The sequence below is a fragment of the Notechis scutatus genome, chromosome 10 (assembly GCF_049901735.1).
Source record: "Notechis scutatus isolate UNSWTSFEM ecotype Mainland chromosome 10, rNotScu1.2, whole genome shotgun sequence".
Lineage (NCBI taxonomy): Eukaryota > Metazoa > Chordata > Lepidosauria > Squamata > Elapidae > Notechis > Notechis scutatus.
The window spans coordinates 7,552,958-7,570,909 of record NC_142018.1 but is presented as its reverse complement, the minus strand read 5'-3'; positions in this window follow the sequence as shown (position 1 = coordinate 7,570,909).

Genomic DNA, 17,952 nt, shown 5'->3' with positions numbered 1-17,952 from the left:
TTCCTTGCTGAGAGCTAAAGTGCCTTTTATCCAACCATTCCCTGGATGTGTTTCTTCCCCTATCCCCTAAGATCAATACCATTGTACTATTTCACTTTCATCAATGAAAGTATCCCTAACAATGCCTTCATCCTCTCTGCTTGACCCACTTAAAGTGATTTTATTAAAACACCATTATAATCTATTAAAGGGTAAAGGAGTCCCTGCAGATTTTACTCCACCAGTTTTTGCCAAATATAAAGGACTGTGCTCATCTCTGTTTGAAGGCCATTGAGCTAGTGCTGTCTGAAGACATTTATGTGATCATGTGGCCAACATGACATCACATAATGCCTCTTACCTTTCCACCATAGTGGTACCTATTATCTACTCACATTTGCATGCTTTCAAACTGCTAGGATCTTGGGCAAGGACGGGAGCTCACCCTATTGGCACTTGGGATTTGAACCTGGATTATCAGCTTTCCAACCAACAAGCCCAGCATCTTAACTGTCATTGTCCACCCTTATAACCTATTAGCATTAGGACTAAACCACACAGTTCTTCTGGGGAATGCTATTCAATCAGAAAGAAGATCCATATCCCCACTGCTAATATTTAGGAAGCTTTTAAACATTGTGACCATTCATGAGATCATGGGATCTCTTTGGAGCCCAGTGGCTATCGTTAGCTTGTTCCTGGATCCTTGAGAGTATTCGTAATTGATATCAATGATCATTATGTTACAAGATGGGTTATCATTTTGTCCCTTTATGGTAATTGTATACTTGTCCTGTATTTATTGTACTTTCCTATTTATAAGTTGCTTAGAGCCACAGTGCTGAAGTTGCATAACCTTTCTTGTAAATATGTTTTGATTCTGTTTTATTGCATGTTATGATTTCTTCTTGGGAACAAGTACTTGTGGGATTTATGGAAAATATTCTAATTCAAGCCTGGGCCTTCTTACCTTGCTCATTTAAATATTAATAAAAACAAATGGACATCTGAGTCTTCTCCCTTGATGCATGTTCCGTGTCAACTTTGTTTGCAGGGAAAGTTTCTAAAAGTCATTTCTTCTCATAGGTTTGACTCCTTGAAAGTTCATTAAGGAGCCCAGAACAATTAATCTTAGAATTAGGAGCTAGCTGAGTACTCAGCTTTGTCTAATCAGATTATTAACAATACAAATAGGCTTTTAATTAATCTGTGGATGTATTTCTCCTTCCACGTACTCTTTCTCTCTCCCTGAATTTTCAAAGACTCTCATTAATAATGATCTCACTCCTTGTTTCTAAAAGCCTTGTAAAACAGCAGACTTCACCAAAGAAATTTCTGACATTAACTCAAACAGTTTTTGTCTCTTCATTATGAAGGCAATCCTCATAGAGTAGATTTCTCTTCCAAAAGTAATTTTTCAAACCCTATTGATTTCAGTGAAAATATTTAGAACATAAAATACTGGAATAGAATGGAATGGAATGGAATGGAGTGGAGTAGGATGGAGTAGAGTAGAGTAGAGTAATTTATTTGACAAATTCTCATCTTTTCTACTACCTTCTCTTATTAGTAACATTATTATGATTATTATTACACTGTTGTTTTGAATGTACACTGAGAGCTTCTGCACTGGAGACACATTATTTGCATGTCAAATCACACTTGGCCAAATAAAGTATTCTATTCTATTCTATTCTATTCTATTCTATTCTATTCTATTCTATTCTATTCTATTCTATTCTATTCTATTCTATTCTATTCTATTCTATTCTATTCTATTCTATTCTATTCTATTCTTTATTCTATTCCATTCTTCTACTCTGCTTTACTCTGCACTATTTAGAACATATGCATGATTCCCATAGTGAAATAATGGAACTGGGTTTCACACAACATACAAGACCAGGTCTGAGAGCTGTGTGGTTCAGTGTGCTGTGCTTCAGAAACCAAACTCTTATGTAAGCATATTATCTGAACCAAGTCATCACATTAAGCTGAAAATTGTATCTGTTAACCTGGGTTCAAGTTTAGGTTTGTGTGAAGCTAGACTTAAATGTTATAACTGCCTAATGACACATACTTCGAGTAAAATGATGCTAGTCATAAAAATGTAAATATATATTTCTCTCCTGATATTTTAAATCTACCCTCAAAGATTTAAGGGTAGATTTCTTGGGCTGAATTCATTTTACTACTAAAACATTTGTTTACAATAACAGGTGTTAGCAAAATGCATATGAAATTACAGCAATCCTATCAGTTGAATTTATTTGAGTCATGACACTACAATTTAAAATTTCCTTCCTCACAATTTATATTTTCTACTGAAGTTGTTCCAGCGTACAAATAGCCATCTACAGATAATTATGCATATTATGATAATTCATTGAATAAAACATAATTGGCTGGATTCATACCATCCAGAGCCATTATCCATGGCTAGCAAACTATCACAGCTGAGTTCATGAATCACACAAAGACATGATATTTGAATCTCTTAGAGATTCATAGAAGTCAGTAAAATTGATGCAAAATTATGCTACGATTTTTCACATCAGGGACTGATAAAGACTACATCTCCTGCTATCAATCAGCAGAAGGGACCCTTTCGAAGATGTTTCCAGCACACAAGACAGAACCTCTTCCTTTGCAATTCCCACACTATGGAATGATCTCCTGGGGAGGCTTATTCCCTCTCCCATCTCACCATTTAGGAAAGCAGCAAAAAAAAAAAAATCACCTTTGAGAATGAGCTTTGAATTGTTTTAGCGGTGTTGATTTTGATTTTAATTCTACCTTCAAGTTCTGTGCCTTGTTTTATTGCTTTGTAACCAGCCTTGAATAGGCTAATGGAATGTACCAGAGGTGGGGCTGCTGGGGTTCACGGTGGTTGGGGAGAGCCCCCTAGCTAAGATTCTGTGCAGTTTGGAGAACCCCCAAATGTCACTCCTGGCTGGCCCCTCCCACCCCACCTCACCCCTCCCAGGAGTCCCCACGTGGCCCATTTTGGATGCAGTTCAATGCAGGGCACACACGGAGGCTCGGGGAAGGCAAAACATGGGCGTCCCGGAAGTCCAGGAAGGTTGGAAACGGGCCTGTTTCCAACCTTCCAGAGAGCCTGCGGAGCCTGGGGAGATTGTTTTCACCCTCCCAGGGGCTCGAGGAAAGCCTCCGGAACCCAGGGAGGGCAAAAACGCCCCCCACACACACACACACCATGGTACAGGCCACGCCCACCATGGCTGCGCCCACCCAGCAACCGGGCAGAGAACCCGTTGCTAAAAATTTTGAAGTCCACCCCTGGAATGTATGGGTGACCTTGGGGCATGAGGGAAACAAATGTTGACTATGGGATGATCAGAGAAGAAAGGGGGAGCCCCTGGGGGCTTAGTAAAGGAATAAACTGAGTAAGAAACCATCCTAATGGAACAGGTGGTTAACAGTGGCAGAGGGGAGTCTGTACCTTCAGATTTTCAAGATTCTGTTATTTGTAAGGCTACAGCCTTAGAATAAATAAGAATGACCTAACCCTGACATGTTTTTGGTCTGGTTTATCCAGAACAGATGACGGGCTTGAAAAATGAATGACTTTTGCATGTTTAAGTCCCTCTTTTTCCTCCCTTACATGTTCACATGACACAACATTGAGCTGCTATTAAAAGGTTTCAAAGGATTCCTGAAGCCATGCTTGTGAGCTTCCCATAAGCAGTCTATCTTTTACTTCTCAAGGTGTGCAGAACAGGAAACACCATAAAGCAAAAGTAGATACATTCTTTACACACACGTCATGTATGCCCTCACCACGATGACACCCTGAGGAGATAGTGCACACCAGAGGTGGTATTCAGCAAGTTCTGACCAGTTCTGGAGAACCGGTAGCGGAAATGTTGAGTAGTTCAGAGAATCAGCAAGTACCACCTCTGACTGGAGATTTTACAGTGTCCTTTCCCCTGCCACACCTGCCACACCCAAAGAACCGGTAGTAAAAAAAAATTGAATCCCACCCCTGGTGCACACATAGTGAACTTCAGCACATGAATATGTAATCCATGGAAAGAATGAGACAATGAATATATAAGGATTCCTGTAGTTATTTTTTTGTATGCTTTATCTACCTCATTTATTCATCAAATCCATAACCTTCTTTTTGTTGAGACATCAAAACTAACAAATTCAGCCATTCATATATTCTATTACAATGCAAAAGAATGAGAAATTTCTACAGAAATTTCTATGTCAAAACCCTTAATACAGGACAAATCAACTTAACTTTACAACATAAATAAACCTCACTGAACTCAGTTTTAAATTAATGAAGTATGTTCAAATTTCATTGATTTCCAGTGCAATCCTAACTATAATTGGAAGTGAAGCCTACTGACTTTAAGGGGTTTCTTACAGATAAGTGGATATGTCATTCTAGCTATTGTCTCTATGAGATTCTGGACAAGTGGTAAAATCCAGGTTGGGACAGCAATCACATTTTCCTAACTGACTGTTTTTATTTTATGTATTTACTTTTATAGTTTATACACAATGTTTCTGCTTTATAAGGCATTCCTTTCTTTCCAATCTTCTTGAAGTTTTAGAAGCTGCCCTAATTTTTTGCAGGTTGTTCTGCCACCCATATTATCTGCCTATTAACCTTTCCCTTGAAGCCATACTTAAATATAGCTCAGGTAGATCTCTCACACATGGACAACACACAAGGAGCTCAATTATTCAGTTCCTCCTTATTGATGAAATTATCACAAAGGTACTGCAGAGATGACAAACAGTCTAACAGCTAACCTGGGAATCTGTTGTGAAGAAAAATAGCTTGAATTGGTTTCAAATGAAGGTTGTGAGAGACCTTTCTTTAGTCTTCTGTGAACTTGAAGGATGAGTTCTATGAGACACCAACAATACACACACACATAAACACACACAGCTGGAAACGGCACAGCACAAAAAGAAGTCAACAAAGAGGAAGAATATTATTTCTTCTTGGAAACAATGGCACATGGACTGACCTTCAATTATATTTTAGTTTCTTTATAGGGGATTCTTAAAATAGAGAAAGTAGAGAAGGGATATATGAATCACCTTCTATTCAGTTTTGTATGCATTTAATCAAGTAAACAAAAGAGATGTGAATTTTCAGATGCCACTTCAGGTGTTGCTAGCAGATGTGTGTTAGTTACAGCCTTCTTAATTGAGGATATGGGAGAATTTTCTGTGCCTTTAAAAAAAATTATAATCATTATTATTTACATATTTTTATATACAGGATAGAAAGAATTTTTAGAAATTGTTTGCAGCACTAAACCCTTCCTTCCTTCCTTCCTCCATACCTATACACATGCACACACAGACACACAATTATATCAAATGAAAACAACATTTTCAGCCTATTTAAAACATGATGGTAATGCATTCAGTTTTCAGTGATATTTAAACCAAGAATTGCACATGATTTTTAAATGCATTCTTCCCTATATCTCACAAATCACAAACCTTTTCCCCGTGAACTTCAACCTGCTTAGGATCAGAACCTCCATGAAATGTTTCCATTGTGGGCAGCAAGGGCATCGAGCATCGGAATGCTTAGCACCTGCCCCAGTACCTCAAGGGAGAGCACCCGCTCCCCCTAAATGGAAAAATACAACGAGAAAACCTCCTGGAAAAGGCACATTTGTATTCTAAGCCATTGAGGTCCCCAACCCCCAACAAACAACAGGGGAGGGAACTCTGGCAGCAGGAGTACCCCTCATACAAGAAGCAGAAGCTGAAATGTGTCAGATCCGGAATTCCCATGGACTTTGCCAATTTGATGCTTTCCTAAATAAAAGAAATTGTCTTGGAAGACTGTGGCTTTTAAAACATTGAAGGCAACAAAGGTCCAGAATTTCACACACATTCTTTCTTTCTTCACTTATGGGAGATTGGTTTTTCCTACCCTACCACATTCCATAAATATCCACAAAAGAATCTTGACTAGATTCCTGGAACAAAGAAGCAGTCTGGGAAGGAACATAGAGAAGCCAACTTTTTTTAAGTACTTTTGTCTAAACCAGGGTCATAATCATCAACTCCTTAAACTATGCCCAGAATCATGTAGGTAACCAAAACCGTTGAAATAAAAATGCTACAACCTCTTCCAAATTTGTAAGACCAATAACAATTCTAGCTACTTATTCTTTGCTTCTGGAAAGTTTTTAAAAGCAACTCCAAATAGACAACATAACAATAGTATAACTGAGAGGTTACAAAGAGGTATGTTTTATCATGGATGCAAAATCCACAAATGGTCACAGGCAGAGCACTGGATAAAAGATTTGCAATAAGTTACCTCCAGCAGTAAGAAAACTTGGCATGAGAGCTTCCTGGCAAATCCTTCCAGGCCAGCTTGCATTCTTATGGTTAAAACTTTCCCTTATCTTGTTAGTGCATTGCTATTTTTGGCACAGCTGAGAATTTCAAGTCTTTGTTTTTCACTGCAATACTATTTATTTAACAAATATATATGAGCTGGGGTCCAAAGATGGCCCCCTTACATAACCAGCATTTATTTTGTCTCTGTTCCTGCCCCACTTGTTTTTAAAACCAAATGCTGATTAATTGTCATTGGAAAACTATTCCTTCTCTAAGGTACGGGTTGACCCTAAAAAGAGGTCAAGCTAAATCCATTTAAACCAGCCTACTATAAAATAAACACTTGGAAGGGTAAAATAAAAGTAAAGTTTTATAGAAGTTACATTTAACTTTTTTGTCATCATATGAAGATGTTCATGAAATGTTTTGGGACATAAAACCAAATCTCTTTGTAATTTCTTTAGCAATATATTATCCATTGCCGAAAGATGTTGAAATGACCAGAAAGGATAAAATAAAAAATGAAATCAAAAGAGAAAGAGTTGGAATAGAACCAATCTTAAATTACATACAAAAACAGTTGTGGTTTGCTCACCCGCAAGACAATGCCTTGAGATTCTATACCATACAAGGCATTCAAAAAGAGGAGGTCCAAGAACATGAGGCAACCTCAGAAGATGGAGAAGCAACATCAAAGATGGACAACAAAGCACCAAATAACAATGGTTGAGCAAAAAACAATGGAAGAGCAAAAACTTTGTATCTCCTTGACACTGGGAGGAGGAGGAGGAGGAGGAAGAGGAGGAGGAGGAGGAGGAGGAGGAGGAGGAGGAGGAGGAGGAGGAGGAGGAGGAGGAGGAGGAGGGGAGGAGGATCACTGCCACTGAAGAGGGGTTTCTGAGAATGGGCAAAGATATCTCCTAGTAATCCAATGAACTCATCATAAGAAGGTAAGAACATAAGCAGTACCCTTCTGGATCACCTCCTGGTCTATCTAATCCATCCAGCCTGTTCTCACAGTGGCCAACCATCTACAAGATCTGTGGTAGTGCAGTGGTTAGAATGCAGTATTGCAGGCTAATTCTGCTGTCAACAGTTCGGCAGTTCGATTCTCCCAGGTTCAAGGTTGATTCAGCCTTCCATTCTTCCAAGGTTGAGAAAATGAGGACATAGATTGTTGGGGGCAATATGCTGATTCTGAAAACCGCTTAGGGAGGGCTGTAAAGCACTGTGAAATAAATAGAGGACTAAGCGCTATTGCTACACAAGGTTGCCCATGAGACTTCATTGGTCTCAACAAAGAGTTGGTCTCAACAAGGCTGTACTTGTGTCATTCCCCTGTTAGAGTAAATCCGAGGAGGAAGCCAAACAGCTGACAGAGAGTGGGAGTGTGGCTCCATTGGCTGTGGAGGAAACTGGGGAAAGGCAAAGTCCGGCTGGGCAGAGCAGGGAAGAGGTAGAACAAGGGTGAGGGAATTCAGAGGAAGACCCAGCCCCCCTCTTCATCCTAGGGCATGCAGGGAGGAACGGAGAAGAGAGCAACGTGGGTCACATGGCTTATGGGGGAGGAAAGGGCCCTGGTTCCCTTCATTAGCTGCAGCTGGGAACATAGTTTATAAAAAAAGTCAAGCTGCATGCAGCAGGCTGTTGGGAGCAAATGTGACTTTATCTTGTATTGTTGTGGCTTATCTGAGTTCCTGGCATTTTCCCAACTGTGTGAGTTTTGTCGTGCTTTCAAGTCTGAGATTCTTGCTCCTGCCCTGCCAAACTAATTACTTCAGTTTGGGTTGTTTGGACTTTAAGTCAGGTTTGTGTTGGATTGAATTTTCTGCAGTCAAAGGCTGTTCCTGGGAGAGTTTTTCTCCAGCCAGAAGGTAACCTGGACATTGGGGGCAAAGTTGGAGATAATAAAGGGATTCTTATTGATTATCTGACTGTGTTGCCTTTGTGCCACACCCCAGGTCATCACAACTTAGTTGAGAAGCCACCACAAAAATCTGTTAGTTTGGGAAGTTGAAAAAACTTCCTAGAAGACATTTGTAAGCCACTTCCCAATGTCCCTGGAGTTGTGAGCAATCAAGATTTAACTGAGGAAGACTTCATTTTTTTATTTCCACTTAGTTAATTTTGTAATATGGAGCTTTAAGAAATTGGGAATTTCTTTTCCACCCTTCAAACAGATTGCAAAGACCTCATGAGAGTAAAATTGAGAGTAAAGCACTCCCAAACAGTAAAGAGAGACATCTTACTTGCTGTATCGTGACTGAAGTCAAATTCAGAGAAGAGATATGCGTAATTTGACATGACTAAAAGGCCTTTTTATAATCCTTATCACAAGTTCAGTTACCAGATCAGCATAAGTATCTTTAATAAGTTGTACCAACTTATCAAAATGGATAGAAGAGTGATTGGATTCTCATATCAGGAGAGGAAAAGAGCATAAAATAGAGATGTCTTTAAGCCTGTCATTCAAATTTTAGTACCCAGGACTGCTAGGACGATGGCTATGCATCTAAACCTTCATTTAGAAACACTTGGCAAAATGCAGTGTAGGAGGGCTTCCTGGCACACAGGCTACATTCTAAAATGTGGCATCACTTGAATATGCAAAGTGTGAATGGCTCTTATCCTAAACAGACACCAAGCACCGATGGCTTTGTTTCCTGCTACAAGGATTTGTTTGTGTTCTGTTTTTGCTTTGGTAAACAGCCATAGTTCAAGGTGCAACTAAATGCAAAGGACATTAAAGGGGGGAGAAAAGTGATTGCAAAGCTCAGTTATTTGATAAATAACACATTAAAAAAAGATAGCTGGCATTTCTTCGTGAATCATTATCTTGCAACATTGCACACAGAATCCACAGCATCTTTATGTAATTTCTTTCCATGATAAAGTGGCATTGGAAAGAACTAAAATAAAGGATGGCCACCATTCTTCACTGGTGTAAAAACTTTCTTAAATGTAAAGGAAAAGATTTGGCCCACCTTTACTTTTATCTATTTCAATCCATCACGTGTTGTACTGGTGTCAGTTTAGTAGTTCTTTTGAGAATATCAAGAACAATATATTTTAGTTAAAGGAAAAGTTAATGGGGCCTAAGCATTTGGTTTTCTCTATAATGACATGTGGATGTGAAAGAATATTTATATGTGTGTGTGTATATGTGTATATGGTGTATATGGGGAGGGGAGGGGAGGAAATTAGGGAAGGGGAGAAAAGTGAGGGAAAGGACAGGAAATTAGGGAAGGGAAAGGAAGGGAAGGGAGCAAAGGAGGGTGGGGGAGGAGAAGAGAGGGAGGGGAAAAGTTTGATACCATTGAAATATGTTGTTGGAAGAAGATTCCTTACATTTTTTGGATAGTCAAGATAGCCAACCATTCAGCACTAAACAAAATCAAGTCTGAATGCTCATTGGAAGCAAAGATCGTGAAACAGAAACTATCGTATGTTAGGCATTTCATGTGTCCAACGCATCTGATGCATTTGTGGGAAAGATGATTATGCTAGACAAAGTAGACAGAAAGAGAAGAAAAGCACTGTTCTTTCTCTTCCTCTTCCTCTTCCTCTTCTTCCTCTTCTCCTTCTCCTTCTCCTTCTCCTTCTCCTTCTCCTTCTCCTTCTCCTTCTCCTTCTCCTTCTCCTTCTTCTTCTTCTTCTTCTTCTTCTTCTTCTTCTTCTTCTTCTTCTTCTTCTTCTTCTTCTTCTTCTTCTGGACAACTGGTCTACAGGAAAACTATAAGATAGCACCTTCAGCCATTTGTAATGTAGCAAAAGACAGGACAGCTTGGAGATCTTTAATCCATGAAGTCATCAGAAGGTGGATATGACAAGAACTCAAATTTCCCTTGCAGTGCATAAAAGGATAGTCCAGACTCCAACAGTTTGGAATGCTCTTTCCAGTGTACAGTGTTCTTTGGGGGTTTAGGACCACTCTGTTTGTTTATTTGATTTATGATTTCTCATTATAGGTCTGCAAATTTGGTGAAGGAGGAAGAAAATGTATTAAAGAATTAGCATCTTCAACATCATCATCTTTAGCCTCCGTTTCTTTCTTTAAAATTCCCAAGATGAAATTTTATCCCACATTTTTGGTAATGCTTTACATTCTTGTTTCTTCCTCCTTCTCCTATTAGTTTGTTCTTAAATATTGATTTTTTTAAAAAAAATGAAGCTGAGTTCCAAAGAACATTATCAATCAAGCAATTTATTCTGACATGGAGCTGAATAGAAACCTGGCATATTAGAAGATCTCCTTTATAGCATCCCATGCATAAAATGGAATCATTGTCACTGACCATTGCTTTTCTCAGTGTACTGTACTATCAACTGTGCGAATTAAGCTGTTGCATATATGAATGGCAGATGTTGGCCCATCAGATATTCTATGTGTGCATTCAGAGTGGTGAGTAATCACTAAAATAAAAATAGTGTAGAATAATGCTAAAAAATAACCCAGCAACAAAACAAGAAAATAGCAAGAATCATCAAACCCTAAGAAGCGAGGACTGAGCTTTTTCACTCTTTTCTCCAACTTCCCCCCAAATTGTTGGAACATATCATCTTTCTCTCTATTTTGAATATACTTTATTGAATTTCTCCAAAGAGATAAAAAACAAAAGAGGAAACTAGAAAGAAACAAAATGAAGATAAGTAGAAAGAATGAAGAAAAAGCAAGTAAGGAAAGAGTAACTTTCTTTGATATGATTAGAAATATAAAATACAATAACATTCAATAGTACACAGTAATTTCTGTAATCACATACAGTTCTAATTGTCAAATCCCAAAATTAAGATTTCATCCCTTGGACCCTATTATCTCTTGAGTATATCCAGTGTTTTTACCTTTCCTTTTCTTTTTAATGTGCCTTTTCTAGATTACGAAACTTAGTCACAATCAGTCACTGCCTGAAAATATAAAAAAGAATAGAAATTATGAATTCAATTCTTAATTACAAATTTCAAATTGTACTGCAACCAAGTAGAATTCAGCCAAGAACAACCAAATAAAGTAATTGCAGAGCCATTTAATTGACTTGTGCAAAGAAATTGCGTAGTCATTTGTTCATTGCCGTCATAATCATACTAAGATGTCCGAATGAATCAAATTTATTTTTGCTCAGTTTCTCTGGTTTTGAACTTATTTTCATTGTGTTCTGCTTCTGAATCTTGCCTGCAAGTAGTTATAGAGTATAGTTACAATTGCTATAGTATACATACTTTTAGATCTCTCCTATTGTACAATTTGTGCACATTTCTTAATTAGATACTAGTAACTAAAGAGATTTTCAAGAATAAACCTTTTTTGTGATTGTTATACATATATCTTATTTCACAATAGTATTGACAAAGTTTGGGCTGTAGTATGTTACATCATTTTGATTTCTATCTAGATTTGAGAATTGGGAATTAAAATGTCTTCTCTATTCCTATCATCAGCAAGGCTAATAAAGTCACCAATTAACTAATTTAAAATAGGTTTAAATCTGGGGTAGACAATCAGATATTATTCAGGTATTTCAGAATTCAGTTCCTATCAGCAGAGTTTGGCAGGACCAATGGGAAGGCATTTTGGGAATTGCAGGCTAAAGCATTTAAAGAAAAACCAAGTCAATTATACCTGCTTTGCATTCAGTTATGAAATAGTGTGTGCAGCCCCATCATTAAGTCTTGGAGAATCTCTCTTCACAATTGGGAAATTCCCATCTTTTTTGCAAAATATTGCTAGAACTAATTGTATTTACCATTCTGAGTCTTCGTCCAACTAGTGCAAATTAAAACATTTTACTCTGTTTTCAGAATTTATCCTATAGAAATGAATCAAACCACAAATAAATTTTTTTTGTTATGTTTCCAGATTATATCATTTGGGTGTTAAAAAGAATATTTAACTTTCTTTGTTTTTCCAGCCTTCTTCCCTTGAATCATGGTGAAGTAGCCATGCCTTTGAACTTCATAATTTATTCCTCAAATTGCTGGGTCTTAAGTGGCAACTTTTCAGAGGTAATTATAAAGTTGGCTTAATAGTGATATTACTGAAATATGAATTTAAATTGTTTTTCCCACTGTGTTTCAGATTTGTTAATGTTTACCACTGTGCAATAATTGGATTACTGAGCATAAGCAGCACGATTACTATAATCATAAACTACTATCAAATACATACAAATCCCAAATGTCATTTTATATTTTAAATTATTGTTACTCGATAGTCAGAATGCTAACCAAATACTTATCAGGACATATATTCAGAAATGTCTCCAAAAGATTGAAGATGGCAGAGAAGATATATTGCAGATATTGTAGGAGAAGAGCAGGCTGAACTAGAAGGCAGAGTTAAATCTATCATTAGTTTGGAATCATTGTGTTGCTATAAGGGACCCAAGGTCAATGAATTCCATTGATCCTTATCTAGCACCAATTTAATTTTGACCATTTGTTGACTAGATTCTTGTATAGAGATAGCAATAATATACTCTTCTGTGCTTTGAACATAGTAAATGGTCCTGGTTATTTGCCTCTAACAGATACTATCTGCCAAGAATATATTTTGGTAGGTCCCAAGTAGCAGGCCTTATCTGCTGTGGTGCCCACCTTAAGGAACCTTCTCCCCACTTTGTCCAGCTCAAAATTAGATTAGTTCCATCCCTCTTGATATTTTATCAAGACCTGCTTATGTCTCCAGGCCCTGGGGAAATGGAGACATCTTTAGATGGCCCCACTATATACTCTTCTCTATCTGCCTGGTGTTTGTATATATTTATTTTTAAGCAACTTAATTTTAATGTTGACTTCTTATATTTTTAAATGTTCATTTTCATATATGCATCATTATTTAATGATGGTACACCAACCAGGATCACTTCTTGTGAGATGGGCAGCTATATAAATGTGATTAAACAAATAAGATGGTGCCTCTAACAAGGTGATCAAAGTCACCCTATTGATGTTTTTTATATCTGTGGATACCCCTGGAAACTTCCATTTCAATTCTTTACTTATTTCATTTTTTTCTTTCTTAACTACCTCATTTGTTGTTGCTTTCTATATGTGCAAAGATTAGGGTGAGATGAGTGGGCAATTATATTCTTGTTTGTAGTCACTTGGTGACTGAAGTGTTTGAAGATAAACTTCAAACAGGCCAACATTTCTCAGAAAAGAGTATTTTGAGAATTTATCCCCCTGATTATATTGTCTTTTCCTGAATAGTTGGAGACCTTATCTCTTGAGCATATTGAATGGCCTTTCTCTGATCATGATGCTCTACACTCATCTCTTAATCTCTTTTTCATTTTTGCTCTTCTTTTGAATTTACTATAACATTTGCTTCTTATTTTAGCATGTATTAACAATGATCTGCTTCTGCAACTGACTTTCCATCATCCTGTGCTTGAATTAGTTTCCTGCTGTCCTCTGTTTCTGATCATGTTTTGGGATTTCTTAAGCGTCATCATAACTTCTCAAATTTATCATAGAATCCTAGGGCTGGAAGGAACCTGGGAGATCTTCTAGTCCAACTCCTTGTCTAAGGCAGGTGTCCTTAAATCATCCAAGATAAATGGATGAATTCCTTTCCCTCTGCCAACTTCTAATCCAAGAGAGTTCTAACTCAAGATGTCGGTTTTAATCTGCATATTATTCAGGACCATCTTCTTAAAAGCTGTTCACTGAGCCACAAATTTAGAAGGGCAAAGCAGCCCTAGGTCAAGCTAAAGGTACCATCAAATCACTTCAAAGTCACATCGTTTTCAGAAGCCTTACAACCATGCCTGAAGCAAACTGGTAAGGCAGAACCTGTTTGATGATGGGGGCATGATACAAAAATAACACAGTCACAAAAGTAGAATAATTCCCTTTAATGCCTCCAACTTGGGCCCCAACGTCCAATTATTCTCTGCTTGATATCAAACTCTTCAAAAAACAGTCTACGAAGAGACTAAATGCAGTCTGAACCCAAATTAAAGATAATTAGAAATTAAAAAAACCCAACACAAACCACATTGGAAACATTAACACGGCAGGCCAGGATGATAAATTGCAGACTTCCACAAGATAACGCAGCAACCACAGTTGGGAAGATGCCAAAACCCAGATAAGCCTTGACCAAAATAAAACATGCTTTGCTTCCAGCAAAGAGCTATTTAAAATGCCCCATTTATATCCTGTTCTCCCAGCTGCAACTAATGAAAGGGATCAGGGCTTTTTCCTCTCCCATAAGACATGTTGCTCCCTTCTCCGTTCCTCCCTACGTGCCCTAGGATGAAGAGAGGGTGGCCCTGGGTCTTCCTCTGAATGCCCAACCGGACTGTGCTCTTCTCTCGTTTCTTCCACAGTCACTGGAGCCACACAAAAACACACAGGCATCCACACAACAGACCAAGTAATATTGTCCAACAGCTCACTGATGGTGGTCCTTAAGTTCATTGTTAAGTGCAATTATAGCTCTGGGATAAAAACTGTTCAGAAAATGTGTGATCCAAGTTTTAATTGTTCTGTATCTTTTGCCAGAAGGCAACCACATACCCACAGGAAAATTCCCAAAGCTCTTTCAGAAAAACAACACAACCCCCTACAAAGTGACTGAACCTCAGCAAACACTGTTCAGAATATCCACCATCTCCAGATTGCAAAAGGTATATTTGATTAACATTGAAGCAGCTTTGCTTGCACTCTTCAGAGATATGATTACATAGTTAAATGCAGGGCATACTTGCCTAATCCTGAGCTGTTTCATATCTAAGATAAATACAATCCTGCAAATAACAGGATTTCATCCTTCAGGTGGAGTGGGGGATTTAGAAGCCATTTCTTTTGTTTGAAAAAAGAAAAAGAAATGTTTAGCACAACGTGAGTTCTGATATAGATTTCCTTCCAATAAGGTGCTCAAAAATTGTGCAGTGATTATTCCAGCTCTGCAAAAGATTTTTTTTAAGACTCTGCCTTTAAAACATAAAGAGAAACTATTGAAAGTAGAATAAGAGAATTGTTTCCATATATTTCTATCACTTTTAGCTTTCCATTTTAAAATTCCTGGCCCACCCCTAAACACACACAGAAAGAGAGGGAGATACACCCTGCATTAGATACATCTGCTGTGCATTTTGTATTCACAGGATATTTGTTCTGGATCAACAGGAAATACATTTGAAAAAACAAACAAACAGCAAATTACTCTTAATTAAATAACCTGACTCTGTCCATTGAAGCTAATGCATTAAAGTATTTAATGTTTGTTTGGTAAACTGCTTTACTAAATGCTTCTTTGACTTTTATTGGTGATAAACATTAGCATTTATGGTCCATGAAAGCAGCCTCACATCTAGCTTATGCTGCTGCTATTTACAGTTTGCTAATGAAATGCCATTAGTGTATTTCACAAGCCACAATTCCCCCACCTCACCCCAATACATAGAATCCCAGGGCGTTCACACAACCCCCACTATGATCTCTTTGTACTATTACTCTAGCTTCGCTTCACGTTCTAAAAACAGGATGTCAGTCCTTCCAATATCGGCAGGCTAAATATTCCAGTGTTTAGTACATGTGTTTCTTTTTTTCCTATCATCGAATCACATTGATTCCACTGGGAGCTTTGGGGGAAAAAACCTGGCACTGCTGCATCCTTCTTACTTTTCTGAATGATGAAACAAGCACTTAGACAGGTTTGTTTATTTTTCCCTGTAGACAAACAAATGCCAGAGACTTAAATTATCTTTGTAAAACTAGCTTTATCTATAATTATACAAGAAAAATATGTGCAGACAACTTTACATTTAGGGGGAAAATAGTGTGTTTAGTATTTTGAAGCTGGCCCACAGGTATATTAAGACTTTGGTGCAGAAATCACTCTTCTTGTGGGATGGGGGTACTACTAACTTAGCCACCTCCCTCCCTCCCTTCCTTCCTCCTTCCCGCCTCCCTCCCTCAAATATCTGTGCACCTTCCTTAGTTGCAGTATATAATTTTGGCATGTTTTCCTGTCCTTTTTTTCCTTTTTTTCATACTTAGGGAAAAAAATATGTGCATATTGCTTGGATGCAGTGTAGAATTTTGGCATGTTTTGCTTTTATTATTTTCTTTTTCTTTTCCAAAGGAAAAGACAAAACAAGAAATAAAGGATGGAAACTAATCAGGGAGAGAAGCAACCTGGAATTAAGGAGAAACTTAGTAACAGTGAGAACAATTGACCAATGGAAAAGCTTTGCCTTCAGAAGATGTGGGTGCTCCGTTACTGGAGGTTTTTAAGAAGAGACTGGACCACAAATGGTATAGAATCTCCTGCTTGAGCAGGGAGTTGGACTAGAAGACCTCCAAGGTCCCTTCCTTCCCTCTTTTCTGCAGCCCACCAGTGGATTCACCAGGATATTAAATACAAAGAAAGGGTCAAAGAAGAATAGTCTTCCAAGCTCATTCATGGAAAGGAAGGTGATTTGTAATTGCTTTCCCAGCATGAGTGAAATGATACAGAAGCAGAGGAATCCACCAATCAGAGGCCATGGTAACCACCAACTACCAGACCACTGCTATGCTAAAATGGAAAATTGATTAAACTACAGAAAGGGTTGTTTTTTTAAAAAAAAAAAAAAAAGCCAGATTCATTTCCATCCAGTTCATGCATGAAAGTCAAATAGCTTAAGGCCGCAATGTAGAAAATACTTTACTGTACTGTGTGTATCCATTAATGTGGTTGCTTGCTCTCCCTCCAGTACTTAGAGAGAGAAAGGATAGACATATATACTCTCTTAATGACAATCTCCCCAGCTACAAAAAAATTATTTCCAAAGAAAGAGAGAGAGAGAGGGAGGGAGGGAGGGAGAGAGAGGGGAACAATAGGAAAACTAAATATATGGATTTGTCACAATGTAATTTGGCTTCACTCATTGATCTAGAGCAATGGTTCTTTAACTTTTCTTTACCAATACCTTTTGTGGCCAGTGACCATCCACTAAATATAGAACTGATACACGCAACAAAGTTACAGTCATACAGTTACAAGTGGGAGGGGATGGGTGATAAAGAGTGATAAGAAGGTTAATAATAATAGTAGTGCAGACTTTGTAAATAAATGGACAGTGTTGAGGGAATTGTTTGTTTAGCAGAGTGGTGGCTTTTGGGGAAAAACTCTCTTTGTGTCTAGTTGTTCTGTGTGCAGTGCTCTATGGCATCATTTTGAGGGAAGGAGTTGAAACAGTTTATGTCTGGGATGTGAGGGGTCTGTAAATATTTTCACAGCCCTCTTTTGACTCCTGCAGTATGCAGGTCCTCCATGGAAGGCAGGTTGGTAGCAATTGTTTTTTCTGCAGTCCTAATTATCCTCTGAAGTCTGTGTCTGTTCTGGGGTTGCAGAACCAAACCAGGCAGTTATAGAGGTGCAGGTGACAGACTCATTAATTCCTCTGTAGAACTGGATCAGCAGCTCCTTGGGCAGTTTGAGCTTTCTGAGTTGGCGCAGAAAGAACATTCTTTGTTGTGCATTAACAGAGAGAAAGGAATTCTATACATAAGTTTGTTTGTTCATACATACATACATACATACATACATACATATACATACATACATACATACATACATACATGCACTATTTTAAAAAAATATTAAGGGCAGAAACATTCCTTGAATCC